We start from the raw sequence: 20,906 nt of genomic DNA, 5'->3' as shown, positions 1-20,906 counted from the left end.
AGCTGACCTCGTCTGTGAAGACTGAGGCAAAAAAAGCACTGAGTACTTCTGCTTTTTCCACATCATCTGTCACTAGGTTGCCTTCCCCCATTCAGTAAGGGTCCCACATTTTCCCTGACTACCCTCTTGTAGAAGTAGAAACGCTTCTTGTTGCTCTTCACATCTCTTGCTAGCTGCAACTCCTATTGTGCTTTGGCCTTCCTGATTACACCCTTCAGGGCCGGCTCTAGGCACCAGCAAAACAAGCAGGTGCTTGGGGCGGCACACTTCTAGGGGTGGCATTCTGGCGCCGGCCATGCTGCCCCTAGAAATGTGCCCCGCCGCCCCAGCTCGCCTCCGCTTCACTTGTCCCCCTTCCCTCGCAGGCTTGCCACGCACAAAACAGCTGTTTGGTGCAGCAAGCCTGGGAGGGAGGGGGGAGAAGCTGAGCAGTGGCGTGCTTGGGGGAGGCGGCGGCGGTGGTGGAGTGGAGGTGAACTGGGGTGGGGAGCTGTTCCTCTGCCCCCCCCCCCCGTTACTTTCTGCACTTCCCATGCTCACCTCCGCTCCGCCTGCTCCCCTGAATGCACTGCCTCTCCCTCGCCTGAGAGGGAGGGGGGAGAAGCGGAGCGGCAGCGTGTTCAGGGAAGCAGGTGGAGCGGAGGTGAGCTAGGGCGGTGGATTGCGTGGGGGTGAGCTGCAGGAAACAATTGGGCGGGGGGGTTATGTGGCATGCCCAGGGGAGGAGGTGGGGCTGGGGATTTGAAGAAGGAATTGGGAAGGGATGGAGTTGGGGTGGAGCCAGGGGTGAGGGGGGCACAAAAAAAAGCGGGGGCAGCCAAAATTTTTTTTGCTTGGGGTGGCAAAAACCCTAGAGCTGGCCCTGACACCCCTGCATGCTTGAGCAATATTTTTATACTCCTCCCTAGTCATCTGTCCAAGTTTCCACTTCTTGTAAGCTTCCTTTTTGTGTTAAGCCAAGCTGCCATTTTTGCTATTCTTTCTACACATCAGGATGGTTTGTTCCTGTACCCTCAATGAGGCTTCTTTAAAATACAGCCAGCTCTGTATTGTCTCAGAGGGACAGTAGTGCACAATGGAGAGTCCTTCTCACCGTTCTACCCACAGCAGCTAAAAAGCAATGCCCTGGATAAACGCTGCTAAGCTACTGTGTCATCAGCACTTTTGTTTTGAGAACTATTTTATTCAGGTACTCAGCACTGGGCTATGAGGCATTATTAACAGAAGTTTCCTTTCTAGAAAACTGGAGGAAGCCTAGGTTAAAGGAAGAAGAATCTGTTGCTTGCCTGCCAAAGCAATTTCTATATGAACAAGTTAATTGAGGTAAGACAACAAATCCTGCTCAGAGGCCTCATGTGGAGAGGGGTAATTGACCTCCCCACATATCTCCTTCCCACTGTTTAATTGTGTGTGGTTTTTTTCTGCTGCCTGCCTCTCTGCCTGTAGCATCATGTCTCCAGAGCTGCACTACTCTCCCCCTGCTGTCTGGTCTCAAAGCCATTGAGGCAGGCAAGGAGTGGGGTTGAAAGACCATTCTGTTGGGAGGGCTGGAACTATCTTTCAACCCTGATCCAGATATGCTGCTATTCTACCTGGAAGGTCAGGGCAATGCTCAACTGACTGCGACAGCATGTAGCACTTTCACTTTGCCAGTGGAACTAATGGCCACATAATAGCAGTGAGGCCAAGAACCCAGCAGGATTCACCAAATGATCATCCTGTCTGGATAAGAAATACTTCCTGAGTTCAAGGGGGGAATCTAAAAAAAATAACAGAGATTTGAAAGGGATATAAGCCCTCATGCTTCAGGCCATAACCCCCCTCTAACAATTGGGGGTTAGGAATAAACTTTCTCTGGGAGCAGGTGACCCTGTAACCACTTACTGGGGAGTTTTTTGTACCTGCCTCTGAAGTATCTGGTGCCATTCCTGGAGACAACTGGTCTGATCTAGTCTGACCATGCCTATGCATTTATGATGGCAGGAAATAAGTTGGCTTGTTCTTGTGACCTGGTTATAACTGGCTTTCTCCTCTTGATTCTCATTCTCTATTTGACTCCCATGCATGGTTTTACTGGGGTAGAGTAGTAAGTGTTGCTGGAAGAGTGTGCTGAATGCTACTCTTCACCTTTATAAGCTTTTTCATTCTTTTTTTTTTTTATCTGCCTGCCCACTCTCTAGTTACTTCTAAGATATACCAGTTTTCCCCAAACTTTTCTTCCCCATCGCTACCCAAATCCCCTATTTACCCGTGAAAGGACACTTTATAAACAAAGGTTTCAGAGTAGCAGCCGTGTTAGTCTGTATCCACAAAAAGAAAAGGAGTACTTGTGGCACCTTAGAGACTAACACATTTATTTGAGCATGAAAGCTTATGCTCAAATAAATTTGTTAGTCTCTATGGCGCCACAAGTACTCCTTTTCTTTTTATAAACAAAGAGGATATAAGATGACATAGGTTGCCTCAAAATGGGCCTGAATCCCTCTTAACGTCTGATAATTAAATATATGGCTAAAGGCTTTTTATATGCCTCAGAAAATGCCTTAATTATACAATGTGTCACTATAAATTCTGTGGGATTTTAATATAACCACTGGAGTTTGTGAATGCTGACCCTGTCATAGGACAAGGATAATCACTTTTGAATGCTGGCAGGATCATGTGATGGGAGGTCGTGAAGAAAGTTCACTTTTATATTGGCATCTCTGTGTGTCACATCTTTATTTAACAAGATCATTTAGAAAATGCCTACCCTCCTGTTTGCATCCCTGGTCTATATGAGTGCACACTCTGCGATATGTAATGCCTTTCCTTCAGACTTCTGTCCCTGATCCATGGTAGGGCACCAGGTGTAGTACAGCTTTCAGCAGGTGTGCAACCACCTGTGTTCATACACACTCCATAAGAGAACTCATCTGAGTGGTATGGTTAGATGTCGATAGATGTTTGGCTGTGTGCATGTGTTCCCTTTGTGTGATGCCCCAACCCTGCACAGACAGCTGGCATGGCAGACCTTGAGCGAACTGCCGACGTCTTAGGCTCGCTTCCTACTACATTCCCCTGCTTTTTGTCTTTTTATGGAGAGGCTATTTACCCTTCGTCCTGGAAAAGTATAATGCATCGACTGAAGATGGGTACTCTTCCAAAAATAATTAACTACCTGCTTTTTTCCTTGGTCTAGCACGGGCACCCTCTTTCATCTGATTTCTTCTTTGTCCAGTTTGTAGACGGTCTTTGGCATGAGAACAGCCACTCATCTGCAAGCAGATTAAGAGTGAGGGGCAGGAAGTGTGAACTGCATCTATTTATTATCTATGGGGGATAGCTCGTGAGGGTGCCTGGGTTGCTGGGGGGCTGAGCTGGATACCCCCTGCCTCCCAGTGAGAGAGAATTGCCTGCGTTCAACTGGGTGTCAGCTCTGGCCACCACCAGCCTGTTAGAGCCTGGGGAGGGGAGGGGGGGGAAGAGATTGGGTAACTACCAGAGGTAAATTTGTTAGTCTCTAAGGTGCCACAAGTACTGCTTTTCTTTTTACCAGAGGTTACAGGCTGCCAGTTTAAAAAAAAAAAAAATAAATAAATGAAATTATCAATAAAACACTGTGTGCTCAACTGCTGCCTCCAGCTCGGGGGGTTGGGCAAAGTGAAATTCAGCGTTTCATTTCAAGGGCGGGGAAAGGGGTGGGTTTGTTTGGTTTTTTTTGTGGGGGAGAAGCTTGTTGTTAATCACAGAAAAGAGGCGTGCTTTGCTGATGATACTGAAGGAGGGAGGGGAGGAAAGCCAGCTCCCGCTGGGCGGAATCCAAACCGCAGAACTCTGCCTCTTTTAGAAAGTTCAGGGGCGGCAGTTTTTAAGACCATAACGTTTCCTCGGCGGAACCGAGGCTCGAACCCCCGTCGCTCGCTCCTCCTGCGGGTCTGGTCCCCGGCTCCGGCCCTTGCAACAAGGGGGCTGGGCTTCCCGGGACGCGGAGCTTGCGAGGGGCGGCTCAGTGCCCAGGGCACGCGCTGGGCGTCGGCCCTGCTGGGGCGTCACTGGGCTAAGGGGCATGCGCAGACGCGTCGCACATGCTCATTGGGACCAGCCCGGGCGTCGGGGCATGTGCAGAAGCAAAGAGGGCGCGTTGGGCAGGTTCGGCTCCGGCGGCTCTTCCTGCTGCTGCGCAGCCGCTCTCGGGCTCTATAAATAGTTTCCCATCCCAAAATGCTCCGGCCGCCACCGCGGCTGGCTAAGAGGCGGGCGCTGCCTCCCTCGCCCGGGGCGTAGGGAGCCCCGCGGGACCCAGGCGGAGTGCGGTAAGGGGGGGTCCCCTCTCCTGGTGGGGGAGGGGGAGTGTTGTCTCTGGGTGGGGCTGGCAGCGCGGGGCGCCTCGCTCCCCCCCCCCGGGGGGGCGGTAAATACGCGGCAGCAGCTGGAGCGCGGCGCTGCCGGGTTGCCGGCGGCGGGCTCGGGTGCGTGTCGGAGGCGGCGCTGGGGAGCAGGGGAAGCTGCCGGCGGGGTTGGGGGCTTGTTTACTGCCGCGGAGTCTCGGGGTGCTCAGAGCCGCGCTAATGAGCCCTGTCAATCACCCGCCGCCCCTCCGCGCGGATCGCCGCAGAGCCTCCCGCCGCTTGCCGCTGGCTCCCTTCCCCGGGCCAGGAGCTGCCGCCCGCCCCCAGGCACCGGGGACCCGCCGCGCTCCCAGCCCCCGGGCCGGCCGGGGCGGGCAGCCTGCTGGCTGTGGCCCGGAGGCGCAGCCTTTCGGGAAGCTCTTGAGCTGGGCTGCTCGTCCAAAGTTTGCGCGCTGGGGGAAAGGTCCCTGCCTGCCTGTCACGGCACCACGCCGCCGAGCCGTGTCTGGCGGAGCAGCGGAAGGAGGCGGGCTGGCCTGGCCAGGCTGCGAGTCGGGGACTTGCTTGTGAAAGGAGCGAGCGAGAGAAACCGCGCCTGTGTTAGTGCGATGACACTGAAGCTGAATTCTTGCCATTTCTGTTTTCCAGACCTGTCTGTCTAACCCTTGGATAAGCTCCCTGCCTTCTGAAGCAGCTCCCGTTCTTGCCAGCCGTCTCCGTAGACCGTGCGCCCTTTTCTTGCCACCCTTTTCTGATTTTCCTTTCCTTGTGCTCTACCTTCTGGACTTCTGTTGTTGGGGTATTTTTGGAGGGGCGGCTGCATGGAGAATGGTTGGATTGTCTGTTCCAGGGGTAGGCAATCTATGGCAGGGGTGCCAAAAGCAGAGCGCTAGCTGATTTTTTTTTTTTTTTTTTTTTTTTTTTTTTCAGTGGCACTCTGGCTGCCTGGGTTCTGGCCACCGTTCCAGGGGGCTCTGCATTTTAATTTAATTTTAAATGAAGCTTTTTAAACATTTTAAAAACCTTATTTGCTTTACATACAACAATAGTTTAGTTATATATTAAAGATTTATAGAAAGAGACCTTCTAAAAACGTTAAAATGTATTACAGGGCATGCAAAACCTTTAAATTAGAGTGAATAAATGAAGATTTGACACACCGCTTCTGAAAGGTTGCCAACCCCTGGTCTATTCCGTTAGTAAGCTGTGCGGCCAAATGCTGCCCTTCCTTAAACACCATAATTCTGCCCTATTCTATGTAGATGTGTTCCAGCTAACATCAAAATGCCTGTTTCTGCCCCTGTAAGTCCCATGCAGCCAGATCAAACTGGAGGAATTGGGGGGAGGCCAGGATAAATTAAGCTCCTTCCACTTGTGACACCAAACTAAGATGCTGTCTCTGTAGATTGTGCAGATCTAAGAAAAAAAAATGGATGTCCATCTTATGAAGTGCTTTGATCAGCGGTTAAATGGTATATGTTGGTATTTTAAATTGTGTAATTAGGCTTCAGAGTTAATACCCCATGGAGATTGATGGAGCAGTTCACCTCTCTGAGCTATTGTTTCAGGCTTGCTTGCTTTATTTATTTGTAGACTCAAGCAGAAATCACTAAATCAGTTTACATTCTCTTCAGAATCTGAAGTGTTTTTTGTCTTTTGTTTCTGCATTTGTCATTTGTGTACAACCAGTTGAGCCAAGGTTGAAGCAGAATTTGGTCCTGTGACTTTAGGTGAGACACACTTGTTCAGATTTCCAAAACATAAAACTTCTTATCACTTTTTTTTTTATTATTATTTTTTAATGTTGCTTGAGAAGGAGGAATACATCTGGCTAGAGCCAGGCATACAGGAATGATGTGCAAGATTCTCCCATGATGCTCTGCCAACGTGCCTCTTTCCTGACCTCCTGCCCTCCCCTTTCCATACCCTTCCTTGACAGAGTCTGAAGGTTTTGGAGATCAGACATTCACCAGGGAGCCAAAGTGACCATCAAACTCTATTCAGGTGTTGCCTAGATCGTATTATTTTGTTTTTTTTTAATTCATCTTCTCTAGAAATGGAAGGCTGTCGCTGAGCTGAGGCAAACAACAGCCTGCAGGCCTGCTCCAGGCGACAGCCTTGTTAAGCATAGCATATACCATGGCTTATAGTTGAAAGACACAAGCAGATTCTCTGTGCTCTTAATACATGTGGGGAAGGCATATGAAAAGTGAAGAACAGCCATGTTTTCCATGTGCTCCCACCTGTCTGGCCAGTGGGAACACATGAGAAGAGAGCAGGAACAGAAAGACTGAGAGGGTCAGAGGAAAGCTACACAGGAAAAATAACTAACTTTTTTTTTTTTACAGAAAATCCTCCAGCAGAAGCATGGTAGGTATGTGCTCACCCTTGTAGGATGGTTAGCTATTTTTGATAGTCTCTGTGGTGGTTGTTCTTCCATTGTTTCTGTCTCCAGCTGGTGCTGTTTTTTATCCTGCCAGTACTTTGGGCATATCTATACTACAGGTACTACAGTAGCACAGATGCAGCTACACTGCTATAGTCCTGTAGTGTAGACACTCGTTACAGCAAGGGAAGGAGTTGGTCTGTCACTGTAGTAAATCCACCCCCTCGGGAAGTGGTAGCTAGGTTGACAGGAGAACTATTCCATCTACCTAGCAGTGCCTATGCCGGGGCTTAGGTTAGCTTAACTACATCTCTCAGGAGTGTGAATTTTTCACATCCCTCAGCATGTAGACAGATCAACCTGCATTTTAGATGTAAGCCAGGCTTTTGTCTTTTCCCCACACCTCTCTGCTGCTGCTTTTCTGCTCCATGTTATCTTCTTCCCATGGAGTTAATTGGGATGTTGGCCCTTAATGTGTGTCTGTCTCTTGCATAGTCCCTTAAGTTACAACTTAAATCACTATGTTGTCCATTCTCTCTTCCAAAATCATTGAAAATGAATGTACTAAGAATATTATGTGACGCACATTAAAGAAACCTGTTTGGCTGCCTTCTCTTCAGAATGGAAGCTGTCTGGGGCAGGGTCTCTATGAAACATAGAATAGAGACAGCAATGTCTAGCACAGTGAGGGCCTCATTCTTGGATTCAGTTGGCAACTAACCACTACCATAATAAATGGTCATACCTCAGTTATTCCTTTTCAGATGCACACACTCCGTATAGCTAACTTGAAACTAAAGGTGGCGAGAACCAACGGTTCTGCAGCTTTTTGTTGTTTGTTTTGCAAATCTTTTTGTAATGCTCTGGATACAGCGTAACATTTTTGTTCAGTATTTACTATCCCATCTGCCTTGAAATGGGAACTACAAGCACTTAAGTTATCTTGTTGCACTCCAGTATTTCTTTAATAACTTCAGTGTCCTCTAATGAAATGTAACTTTCTACAGTAACACACCACTCATTGAATGGCAACAGATATCCTTATGTCTGCTGTAGGAATGAAACTCCAAGGGGTTTTTCACCCCTAAAGTATGCACACCAGGATCCCATAACTGCATCTGGATTCTGGACTCTAACCCTCTTACTTAAACAGTTGCTTCTGCGCTTAGTGTAGACCCAAAGAAAATCTGAACTGTATTGGAAGCAAGCCTTTACCTGTGGCAGATGCGTGCTCTTCCATTCCCTGCAGCCTCACATAAGACAAGAATAAGACCCTAAATGTAAGATACCAGAGGGGCTAATGACAGGTGGGTGCTATCCTAACTTCTTTGTGAAGGCTGCTCATTAAAAGATGGTGCAGTAGGATTGCCGACAGGACTGAATCGCCATGAGACAAAACTTAAAAGGGAAATGACCTGGCTGAGTCACTGCCATGTTTGCCCAGGTGCACCTGACCGACCTCACCGAGGTCAGTTAAAAGAACCCCCGGAGTACGGCGACAGTGGCTACCAGTCATACTGCACTGTCTGCTGCCGAAAGGCAAGGAGCTGCTGCTGTGCAGCAATGCAGTACTGCATCTGCCAGCACCAGGAGACGTGGTGATGGTGAGCTGAGCGGGCTCCATGCTTGCTGTGGTATGGCGTCTTCATGGGCAACCCAGAAAAAAGGCATGAAACGATTGCCTGCCATTGCTTTCATGCTGGGAGGAAGGAAAGGGGGGGCTTTACGATATGAACCCAGAACCACCTGCGACAATGTTTTTGCCCCATCGGGCACTGGGATTTCTACCAGAATTCCAATGGGCGGCGGAGACTGCGGGAACTGTGGGATAGCTATCCACAGTCCAACGCTCCGGAAGTCGATGGTTGCCTCAGTACTGTGGATGCACTCCACCGACTAAATGCCAACTAAATGCACTTAGAGCATTTGTGTGGGGACACACACAATCGACTGTACAAAAACACTTTCTACAAAACCAACTTCTATAAATTCAACCTAATTTCGTAGTATAGACAGCCTCAGGCTGCAACATACCTTGTTTATTGTCCCTTGCCATTATCTCACTGATAGTCTTACATCTACCACGTTGTTTCTTTGCTTGTAAAAATTGCCATGCTTTCTTTGGAAGCAGAAAAGACTGTACCTTTTGGCTGGTGGTATAGTAGCAGCCGAGAAACAATAATCCATAAGTCTCCACAAGGAACAGAGCTCTACCTTAAAGGCACATATACTATCTCCAATTACATCATAGTGGTATCCTTGCATTACAACTCAAAAAATCACTTCAGTCTTGACTAACTTGAGTATCTGGACCTTCGAGTTACTGTTTGGAAACAATGAGTAAAGATATTGGGGGGGTCCCCCCCAAAGGGTGGTGGTGGGGGGAACTTGTCTAAAGATCTTGTGAAATGGGTAACACATGTATCCAAAGCCTAACAGTGAGCTGCCGTGAAATGGTGTAAAACTTCCATTCTGATTAAAAGTGGGTGTTCTCCTCACTGATTTCTCTTATTCTTCTTGATAACTTGACACCTTGGGACTAATTTAGACACTTTCTCCTTCGTGACTTCATTCCTGCATGTGGTGTAGTTTTAATTTTTTAAGCACTGGATCTGGTGTAATATGTATTGTAAAGGGGGAGTGTGATTGTGTCTTGGTTCACAACTGCTCAGTAAGTCTCTATGCATTTGAGAGAAATTTCAAATAAGCATTCCTGTTATAAGTTGCAAACAGGTCTCCTATTTTGGGCAGGATAGCTTTTATACTTGGCAATATTAAAGGGAAAATACTAGAATTGGCTTTAAATAATAGGTCTTGAAGATATACATCGTATTGCATCAAGCGCATAGCAAAGTGTTCACACTCTTCTATTTGATGTTTCTTCTTTCAAAGAGGATCGTGAATCATCTGTCAGTTAATCAGCCATGCAAGTTGCTAACTTATACTAGTTATCAAATAGCCCAGGGAAATGCATTATAAAAAAAACCTAATTTAACTGCTGCTTTGTAGTGCACATATTTGTTGAACAAAAATAATGAAATATTGATGGATTTTTGCAGCAGTCATTCCTCTTGCAATATCAGTTTGATGCTCTGAGCTGTAACATTGACACTGTGTAGATTAAGGCTGAACATGAGATATGGTTTGGTCATTAGCATGCGGCATGATAGATACAGCATGTGAAATCTGCAGAACTATTTCAAGAAAGCAGCAATAAATATTTTTTTTTTCTGTGTGGAATTATTAGCAAAGAGCTGGATAGTTCTTGCATGTTTTCTACATCTAGATACTTTTTTCCAAGAAAACATACAATGAAATCAGTGTCTGGACTACAGTACTCCAGTATTAGGGGTTCGATAATTAAATAATAGAGATGATCTCGGCAGCATTTAAAGCTTGGAGAATAAAAACCGACTGCTGTTGAGTCTTAAGATTTGAACCTTTAAAGGATGCTATAGAGCATTCGACATGGGGGTTTTGCAAGATGACGAGTCTAAAGGCCCGTGCCTATAACAGAATGACACGCACAGGCCTGAAAGAGCTGCTCTCTCTGGGCCCAATCCAACTGCCACTGAAGACTGCCTGCCACTGACTTGGAGGGTGTCAAATTTATCTGGTAATATCAACCTCCTCTCTTGTGGGTGCAGGTTATACCAAATCTGAGAGAGTAATGAAGTTGAGAGTAGTAGAAAGTCTGCCCAGCCCTAGTAGGAGATAAATTGGAAACGCATCAAATAGCTTGACTTTCCTGTTTTGTAAAGTGGATTATTAACATTGTCAAGTTATGGTGCCTGTCTAGGGTGTATTTCAGCATTTGGTTCTAATTACAGATATCCAAAATTTAGATTTAAAACTCCTAATTTTGTAGCTAAATTAGCCTCCTGATTTAAAAACAATGATTCCTTTGGTTTATTAAGATGTTTATACAAGACTTGCCTTCTTGACTCTTTCCATAGCATGTATACATTATCCTCCTCCTCTTAGGGCTTATGTCCTTTGAAGACTGCCCACCCTCCACACCCTTATTACATCTTTTTATTTTTGTTTAGTGCAAACTTTAACATGCATCTAGCCATAGAGAAGTACAGGATGTTCTCTGTACTATGGAAAAGAAAAGAGGCTAAAAAAAATAGCCAATTGCATACTAGATCTAGGTGCCTTTCTTAGTATTTTTTTTTCTTCTGGATTCAAATGTCTTGTTGCATATGCCACTCTACTTACATTTTCTGGAGGAGTTGGGGGGTCTTTCAGATATTTTTGATGAACTTAAAGGTGTGAGATTGAGATCACCCTGGAGTGCGAAGTACTCTGACAGTTGTATAGGTACAAGGTAGGAGCAGCAGAGCAGACTTCGCCACTAATATATTTCAGCCTTGACCTGGAGGGGAGAACTTCTAGTCTTGAGAGGGGAGTAAAACTTATGTGCCCATTCAATCTTTGGCCTCTCTTTGCTGAGACTGCTATTTAGGGACCCAGCTGCCATGTGGAAAGGTGGCCACTAGGAACTGGACTGGTGGCAGACACTGTACAGATTCCTAGAAGGACAATCCCTACCTCCAAATAGTTTAGACTCCTAAATAGAGAAGGTTTCCAAAGAGATTGGGGAGAGGGGGGGAAATACAGAAGTACAGAGAGGTGAGGTGATTTTCCTAAGGTAATACAACAAGTTCTGTGACAAAGTTAGGAATGCAACCTAGATCTCTTGACTCCCAGGTTAGTGGATTATTCACTAAACTACACTGCTTCTCAACATAAGGCTATCACCTCCCACTGCTCAACTGTTATAAATCAGTGAACAGAAGGGGTTATTGGGGGAGAAGGGGATAGCCTCTCATTCCACTTTATTGATCTTATTTTGGTTAATCATCTGTCATGCTCTGTTATGTTTTTAAAAGTCATCCACGGAATCAGAGTTTAAAACTTGCATTTAAAAAAAAAAATCTCAAGGAATCTTTTTTTTTTTTTAATGTAAAAATTGTTTAGAAGTAAACAGAGCAGCATATGCAAGGGAGCCTTTTGGGTATTAAGCCTGCAGAGTTAACTGTGTCTCTGTTTCGAATTCCGAATGCTGTGAACAAGGGCCCATTCAGCTCTTTGGTTATAAGTTATCTTGAATTGTATCAAGAAGAGAAAAAGTGACTCATAGAGAGAAGCTTCAACTTAGTGTTTAATTCTGTTGCTTTTGTTTCAGTAGCTCATTTTTTTGAGTGATGAGGCAGGATTCTACTTTCTTGTTTCATTGGCAAAATTATTTGCCTCAAATGTAACTTGTGCAGGTCCTCTGCTAATTGCTAGCATCTGTGAAGCTCTACTAGATTATATAAGCATAGCTAAAAAGTCAGTAAAACCTTGTATCGTTCAGATTTGTCCATTTTATACTCCATAATAAGAGCTTGACTTTGTGACTAACTAACTTGCAATGGATAGCAAAACCTTAAGAGGGCAGAGCTATGACCTGAAAGCTGTGAAATCCTTTAAGTCACAGAAATAGATATAATAATGTGTTGTTTTTATTGTCAATACAAGTGTTACAAAGATCAGACAATGTATTGTGGTGCTATATTGGAAGGAGAGTTGTGTCAAGAGTTACTCTAGCAGCTGAGTCTGCCAAATAAATAAAGCTGAATTGCCCCTAAGCCAGATTGCAGTGGTAGTGATAAACCGCAGGGTTTGTGCTCTGAAATGTATCACAGACTAGACACACTCAGTGACAAAGCAAGCTGAACTATTCAATCTTTTCTAAAAGATGAGTCCTCAAATGGGACACATGTACAGTAGAAATAGCTGACTAGAGAAATATCCCTCCATGTGAGAGGTTGTCCAGGGCTCACTGATCCAAGTTGACTTAAAGTCCCAATGTTTATAATAAGAAAAGGAGTACTTGTGGCACCTTAGAGACTAACACATTTATTAGAGCATAAGCTTTCGTGAGCTACAGCTCACTTCATCGGATGCATCCGATGAAGTGAGCTGTAGCTCACGAAAGCTTATGCTCTAATAAATGTGTTAGTCTCTAAGGTGCCACAAGTACTCCTTTTCTTTTTGCGAATACAGACTAACACGGCTGCTACTCTGAAACCAATGTTTATAATGTTCAATATGTCTGAGACTTCTATTTACCAACATCAGCCACTAATTATTTTTACCTAAGGGAACAGTACTTGTATCCGATGAAGTGGGTTTTAACCCACAAAGGTTATGCCCAAATAAAGTCTTTAAGGTGCCACTGGACTCCTTGTTTTTGTGAATACAGACTAACACGGCTACCCCCTGATATTAAGGGAACACAGTCAACTTGAAATCTAATGAGTCAAAATTTAGTTCTAGATCGTGTCCTCTCAGTCTCCCTGCTGACTTGTCATACAGTCACATTTTCCAGTTTTGTGGTGTTTTCTCTTTTGCTGGCTAACAGACCCACACGGACAGAGGAGACCATGGAAATGACTGCATACAAATGCAGTCAAATGTGCAAAACAACCAGAAAAATATTTTGTTTTTTGTAACAGTCCTCTGAAGTGTTAATTGTGACAATTGAAGGGGAAAGGATTTCAAAGAAATGTGACTTCAATTGGGTGTCTGTTTGTTTTTTAACAAGTAGCTTAGAACTGTGTGCTCTGGCTTCATGCTCAGACCACTAAATCTTTAGCCCTGTTAAGCCCTATAAAGCCAGCAGATCCAGCCACCTGAGATTTTCCCTGCCTAGGGGAATCCCCTGGGTAGCACAGAGCCTTCGTAGCAGCTCCTACACTACTGCCCTCTATTCATTGATGAAGGGTGTCCTGCTAGGGGCAAGGGGCCATGGCTGGGACATTCCTAGACCCTGGCAATTCCCAGCTCCTAGAATGGCCTTTTAGACCATGGAAGCTGGATGTAAATTACAGCAGCTTTTTGCCCCCTTCTGGTCTTGTATCAAGTGAAATGTGCGTGAGCTGAAGATCTGAGCCAGGGCCTTGGCATCCATAACCTGTTTTCAGCTGAATTCAAGGTGATACTTTTTCAGCTCCCATTAGAGCAGAGAACACAGTTCATTCAAAGCAATAGAGGTGTGGCTTCTGATGAGAACTTCCTATGAGTGCTGGAAGATCCTTCCTTTTTGTGGGTAACCCAACCTGAAATCTAGCAGGTTTCATATCTGGTGTCTGCTTTCTTTAATACTTGAGAGAGGTGGGAGAAGAGAATGACCCTCTCTTCGTCCTCCTTTTGCTTTAAAAAAAAAACAACAAAAAAACAAAAAAAAAAAGACTCAACCCCCAGCTAAGATGCTTAGAAAAGCTAGTAGTCTGTTGTGAAAATGCATTTTCTGACCAAATTCACTGGACTGATCAGCATTTGATCTGTATGGACAAGGTCAACAATTAAATATTTAGCTCTTGTCTCTTTCAAATTACTTTACAAACATTAACTAATCTTCCCAACTTGAGCACTGTGATCACTATCATTTTGGCATCCTGACAGCCACATTGCACAAGCAACATTAATGCTGGCATTTCCTTACTTTTCTGAGTGCTTGACTTTGTGACCTGAATGTTCTTCTAACGTAGTTGTTTGGATCTAATTTCCTATGATGTTTGCCGCCTTAAAAAAAAATGGACAAAGAGTGTGGAACATATTGATTCTCATATGCTTCACCTTTAGATCCACCAACTTCTACCACTTGAGTTAACAGGTTTCAGAGTAGCAGCCGTGTTAGTCTGTATTCGCAAAAAGAAAACGAGTACTTGTGGCACCTTAGAGACTAACAAACTTATTTGAGCATAAGCTTTCATGAGCTACAGCTCACTTTATGCATCCGACGAAGTGAGCTGTAGCTCATGGAAGCTTATGCTCAAATAAATTTGTTAGTCTCTAAGGTGCCACAAGTACTCCTTTTCTTTTTGAGTTAACAGGGTAAGTGATAACAATAGTAGGTTGTCATCCTCTTTATGGGTAGCCACGAGGGGGAGACAATACAGGCTACTTTTTTTTCTCAGTGGGTTTCACAGAGAGTTGCTGACAGCAGATGAATGGGGGGACTTGGGAATCCTGGGTTCTATTCATGCTTCTGATACGGGAGTATATCTAGTGATTATTATCCCACCTCACCCTCCCTGACTCCGGTCCATGTCCCTCTTTCTCCCAGTCCACCTCCTCACCCTTCTCCATTCCAGCTGCCTCCTCCTGTTCCACACTGCTTGAGTACCATCCAAGGGAGAGCTTTGAGGCATGGGAGAGACAGTCTTCCTGCTCTCAGTCCGTGTGTGTGGCACCATAGTGACCCCTGGCAATTGCAGGGGAAAAGTGTCACTCAATCCCTGCAGTCCTGGGCTGGAGCATGTTCGGTGTAGACTGAATCTTCAGCTACCAAACTCTATCAAGTCTCTCCTGAGCATAATTTGGGCTGATTTGCACAGGGACAGCAAAAGCACATCCCTGACATTAGGGTGACTTCTCCCTGCCAGATTTCAAGCCGTTGTTCCAAAGCATGGAAGCGCTAGAATCTCTCAGTGAAATGATGGTAAGAGTATTTTAACGTTGGCTAAACAATGTATTTTTTTCAGAACTAGGTCAAGAAAATGGTTGAATCGCTTTTGATGAACTATTCCTTTTTAAAAAAATCGTCCTGAGGCAGTCACCCGGCATGGAAAATTTCAATGCAAATAATAGTTTGGCCAAGTTATAAGCAACTGAAAACAGGGTCTTGTAATGGGAAGTGTCAGGCAACGTTAACCATGGGCATCACTACCTGTACTACCTATTACAAAACCTTTAAAATGACCTTGAACCACAGGGGAAAATAGTTAGTCTATAATTCCATGTTCTTATTGTTATTACACTCATGCTCCTTCTGTTTCTTAGACTTGTTACAATCTAATTTAAAACAAGATACAACCTCTGTGGGACAGGGGCTGTTTGTACAATAAGGCTCTGATCAAGAAGCACCAGAAGCTCCCTAAAATCAGGGGGGCCCACCAGTGCCTGGACTGTGGCCCTGCATCCCACTCTGCCCCTTCCCTCCCCCGAGGCTCCACCTGCACTTATCACGCCCCATTCCATGTATTCCCCTCAGGCCCTGCTCGCTCCTCTCTATCCTACTCCCCCCGATCGCACACCCTTAAGGCAAGGGGAAAGTACCCCCCCTTGTTTGTTCTGACACCCATGCTCTGATCCTAATTGTGAGCTATGGTAATTCAAATAGTAACACCCTAGTGAGGTAGGTTATAAAAGTATTCCTGTTCTGATCTTACAGATAGTGAAATCAAGGGAGAGGTGAGGTGAAGCACCCCAAGGCCTCAGAGAGTGTGCACATCAGAACCTGGTCCAGAAGTCTGTAGCTTCTAATATGTGCTCAGAACACCTGAGACCCTTATTGTTTGGCCTCGGAGTGTTAATATATTTGCTAAAATAACACACAGCTGTGCCAAACAATTGCTTAAATTGTATCTAACACCATAAAGCTTCAAAGGAAAACAGATGGCTCCCAGCATTTTTCTTTTCTAAGAAGAAGCCACAAACCACATTGCAATGGCCACCCTGAGGATCCTGCTTCTGTGTTCTCAAATCAAAGCTCGGTGTTTGTTTTAAACAGGTGAGTTTGGGTAGGGTGGAAAATAAAGGAGTTATTTTTGTTTTATAGCAAAACTCATTTTAGAAGTTCTTTGGATGGGCTGGGCTGGCATTCTAGTGGCATCACAACATATTATCTTGTGGAGAGTCAAGTTCTGAGTCACTTTCATTTGGGGGAGCATGTCGGGTGTCCAGGAGCAACATGGATGCTCTCTGAAGAGAGCTGATTTAGCCCTCCTTTGCTAAAAGTGGGACTGTAACTCAAGGGAAGAAAATGAAGGGGCTCTTTGAGGTTTCAAGAAGGATTTGGAGGAACCCTTAACAGAGGTAACTTGATTGAAACAGTGAGTGTCATTTTTTTTAAAATTTTCTCTTTTGAATTCCCCAGTATGGTGCATTTCAAAGTGAAGAATATAAGGCCATATGCTTCCTTGTACCCCCGAGACACCTAAAGTAGATAAAATGGGGTCAGCGCAATAACTAGAAGTATCCTGGTTAATAGGTAGAGCCCACCCACCACTCCCAATCAGAACCCTGCATAGTCAGGCCCTCTGAGATCTGACATGGTCTCTCTTTCGTTCACATGTCCTGAATGTGAGTGTCTGTGTATTCTGACTAAAGTGAAGAGGAAGACAAACTATCCCACTGTTATGGGGAACTAGAATGTGAAGTGTTCCATGACTGACAAACAGCACAAGATGACTGGAAAAGTTCCTTTTTTATTTATCTAAAATGAGAAATTGTATGGTAGAACATCTGCGCTCTCACAAGTGCATTGCAGGGTAAAAAGCTGCTGATGCGTGTCAGTGTGAAGGCATGTTAGAGCCCAGACTAGAATATTGTAGGCAATTCACAATATCTTGATAACAAATTCTCCTCTTAGGAGAGGCAATGGTGATTTGAATTACTTACAGTAGGATTGGTGCAAGACAACTCCATTCTTAAACTGAAACAACTTGGTTTTTGGCTAAGATCTCCCTTCAGTGCTGATTCCCAGACGTTTGTGTTGCTAAGGGATTCTGTGTGGCATAATGCCAGCTATAAAATTACAGGACTTTTGTTCTTGAAAGCATGGTTGTACAGGGGGTAATATTTGCTTTGGGAGCATCAGACACAAATAGGCAGTCAAGAATCTTCAAAACTAGTATTCACAATGACAATCGATTTTAAAAAAAAAATCTTCTACATGGGACTTTTGCTTAATTGGGAGAATAATTTTGGACAATTACTAAACACATCACAGAGTTAATGTAAATCTAAGTTATTAACATCAGAAGTAAGCTTGGCAGAATTCAGTTATTTCTTTTCTCTGGATTCAGCTGTTAATATTGATGATTTTTATAAATTTTAATAATTTTTTTCAGTTTTCCAGCCAGGGCTGCCTACTACTCTCTGTAGCGCCAGGGACACTGGATCTTTGCAAGCTCAAAGTATGGGGAAGACTGTGGTCCTGGTGGGGTAGGTAGAGACCCCTGGCCAGGACTGGAGGAGGACAAACTGCTGGACATGGAGGCCATTCTGCTGCTGAATGGTTCCTGCCACGGGACAGCTTGTGAGTGCGTGGGGCTGTGGCAGCAGGACTGCAAAGGGCTCCCTGCATGGCCCCAGAGCTGGGATACTGTATCCCTGTGGGCGTGGGCTACACTCAAGGACTGCTATGAATGGATATTGTTTTCACGTATTTCTGTACGTCCAGTGAAATCAAAATTGACTGATGATTACCATCTTAAATTGAATGTGCCAAGCCTACATGTAACCCTGTAGCAATAAACATACTGTCTAACTGCTGGTTTAGCACAGTCCTCTGTTGGTAAAACAGGGAAATGGATGAAGTAACATTCTAATCTCCTGTAGCATGTGGTAATGCTTGGAGGCATGTCCACAAAACTGACAGCATACCTGCCAGTCAGTCCAAAGAGCACCATACCCATGCCTCTTATGCCTTAAGGAATCTGACCCATAGAAAACTCAAACAATGGGAGAGAGAGGGTTGGCATAGAAAGAATCTCCATAAAAACTGTGAGTCTTGCACCTCCAGTGCCCTTCCCATTCCCGGGGCACCCTAACTAGTAAAGGAGAGGGGATGTTAATCTATTCTCTATGCTCTAGGTTTACAAGTATAGTACAGCCCTGAGGGAAGTAATCTTAGTTAAGATGAGTTTTGGAAATTGGATTGTAGTATATTTTTACTCTATAAGTAATAACAGAAATCTTCAGACAGCCTACTTTCAAAATATACAGTGATAAGGGTCCTCACTGCCCCAAGATAACATTGTTAGAGCATATATCCACTGCTCGAGCACAAATTCAATATTTCCTTTCTCTACTGAGGACCTAACTGTCTACTGTTTATTTTTTCATCTTTGAATAATCAGATGCTTACTGCCTTTTATGCTTAGCTGCATTCTTCCTCGGAACTCCTGCTGACTTGACACTGGTGCCAGAACACAAGATGGGTGCCTTATCTTTCACTCTTAGGCAGCATTTTAAGGGGCTCCTCCTGCTTGCCAAATTCAGTATGGAGCCCAGTCTATCCAACCCACTGCAGCCCCTGTCTAGTGTTGGTAACTGTTTCCTTCTAATGAACTGTTTCCTTCTATTTATGCAGTGGATAAAATTCCACACCCTTCTCTGTTAAGATAGAGAGGTGGTCCCCTAAAACTTTTTCAGGTTTAATTCACTAAAAATTGGTTGAGGGGGGGATTTGGAGCCAAGCACTGATAATGGGCAATGAGCCTTTCACTTCTAGAGTAGCAGTTTGAATCTCAGCCAGGTTAGTTGTAACTGAACATCATTGCCATATAATGGCTTTTGGATGGTCTACTCGAAATGAGACGCAAGATAGGTGATCTCATATCTCTTGTTGGACCAACTTCTATTTGGTGAGAGAATAAGTGAGTTGTCTCACATCTATTTCTAGTGGGACAGGTGCCCACATCAGAAGAGATGCTAGCTAGTTTTCATCTTGAAAGGCATGAGGTGGTCAATGACTGAATCTGCATAAGCCTAAACTGCTCCCTCAGCCAAAGCAAGCGTCCATTTCAGGACAGGGCACGTGCACACTGGGCATGGTGATCTGAGAAAACTTGCATGCATACTGCCTGTGCTACATCCCTAGGGCTTAAATGGGATTTCAGTGATGCATAGGCCTTGAGCCTGCCCTCTATATGTGCCCTCTCTGAATAAAATGGAGCACATCAGTCTCCAAGGCTAATTAATAGCAATCATTTTTTAAAAGCTAGTGGAAACAGACTCTGATCTTGCACTCCTTACTCAGCCAAAGCTTCTATTCATGTGAAATTGCTAGCAGTTTTACATAAGAAAGGAGCAGAGGATGCTATCAGTTACTTGCACCTCTGATGAGTTATAATTTTATTAGCAGACTGTCACATTGAGACATACACACTGCAATCTGAGGTGTGGTATGAAGCTCAGGTAGACACATTCACAGCTGCAGATATTAGGAGAGCTATGTTTGTGTGGATTTTAGCACAAGCTCTACAAGTATGCCCGGGACCCTGGGTACCTACTCACATTTTGTTGAAACCTGCACTGCCGCATCTACACAACAACTTTTAGCCATGATAGTGTGGGTGTGTCTACAGTGTAAATGTCATCTCTGGTTCCCACTGGTGATGGCACGAGTAGGAATTTGTGTTTCTATCTGTCTCACCCAGGGTCCAAATTCAGGCGGGTTCAGATAGAAACAAATTCATAGGCCAGTGTCTATGTTTTTTAGTGTTTTTTCACCCCCCTGAGCCAGCAAGTTAGAGCGCTATAACGTGCAAGTGTAGCCAAGCCCTAACTCTCTATTCAGGTGTGGAGTACTGTGTATAGAAATGCTGCAGACTTAGAAATCAAATGCTATGTGGATATGAACAGCCACCAATTCAATTAATCATAATAGAAGTCCTTTGTCTGTCTGATTCTTGAGATTAGACTAAAATTCTGAGTCATCTAATCCAACATAGGATTTCCACAGCTATCTAGATCTTTTGGCAGCAGTAGGTAATGTGATAACTGGATCATAATATCAAAAAAATGTACAGAACTTCTTCAGGAGTTTACTGATATTCATGATATTTCCTTTTTTTTTCAAGCCAAACAAGTAGCATTTCCAGAGCACTATTTGTCAGTTTAGCAACTATTACCCACTTAAAGTATATGGGAAAGCTTACAAGTTTCTTGATCTCTTCATGGTACCAAGCAAAGATTTAGCTATATGACTAGGCATCCAGTAGCTAAAACAGTGGGCGGAAACTAGAAAACGTAGTCTCCTCTTCGCATATGCCTCTTAGCTGTTATAACTTTAGGTGCAAACCTCTAAAGAGCTTGAAGTTTACGTTAGAAAAGCATTCAAAATTCGCTTATCTGAACCTTTTATGAGCTCTCCACATTAGGTTTTGATGCAAGACTCCTGGTTTCACAGAAATGGCATGAGAACAGTATCTTTTGTTTTTGTGGTGTTTCAGTTCTTCCAAATGATATCGGCAGAGATGAGTGAAACTTTCTTTCTAAAGGAAGTTACCTGAAAATTTTTGGCCCCTCAAAGGTTCAGTTCAAGTTCTTTTTGACTCAGTTCACTCATCGTCCTACCATGTAAGGAATGGGAAAATTGTGCTTATATTTGATATTTGTGAAGGAGC

General features: G+C 44.5%; 1 protein-coding gene across 3 annotated transcripts in view; it reads left to right on the top strand.

Annotated features, from left to right (window-relative positions):
- WIPF1 (WAS/WASL interacting protein family member 1) overlaps positions 1-20,906 on the top strand; it is an 82,875-nt gene that overhangs the window by 2,540 nt on the left and 59,429 nt on the right. The window contains exon 1 of one of the 3 annotated variants that reach the window (XM_038421324.2): positions 4,069-4,295. The exons of 1 other annotated variant lie outside the window; for it this stretch is intronic. The gene's annotated coding sequence lies outside the window, so the exon portion shown is untranslated. Of the gene's footprint in view, positions 1-4,068; positions 4,296-20,906 lie in introns of those variants that run through there. One more of the 3 variants, XM_043505307.1, reaches the window with a different exon arrangement.

Source organism: Dermochelys coriacea, chromosome 11 (assembly GCF_009764565.3).
Source record: "Dermochelys coriacea isolate rDerCor1 chromosome 11, rDerCor1.pri.v4, whole genome shotgun sequence".
Classification (NCBI taxonomy): Eukaryota; Metazoa; Chordata; order Testudines; family Dermochelyidae; genus Dermochelys; species Dermochelys coriacea.
This window is presented reverse-complemented; position numbering and strand designations above follow the sequence as displayed.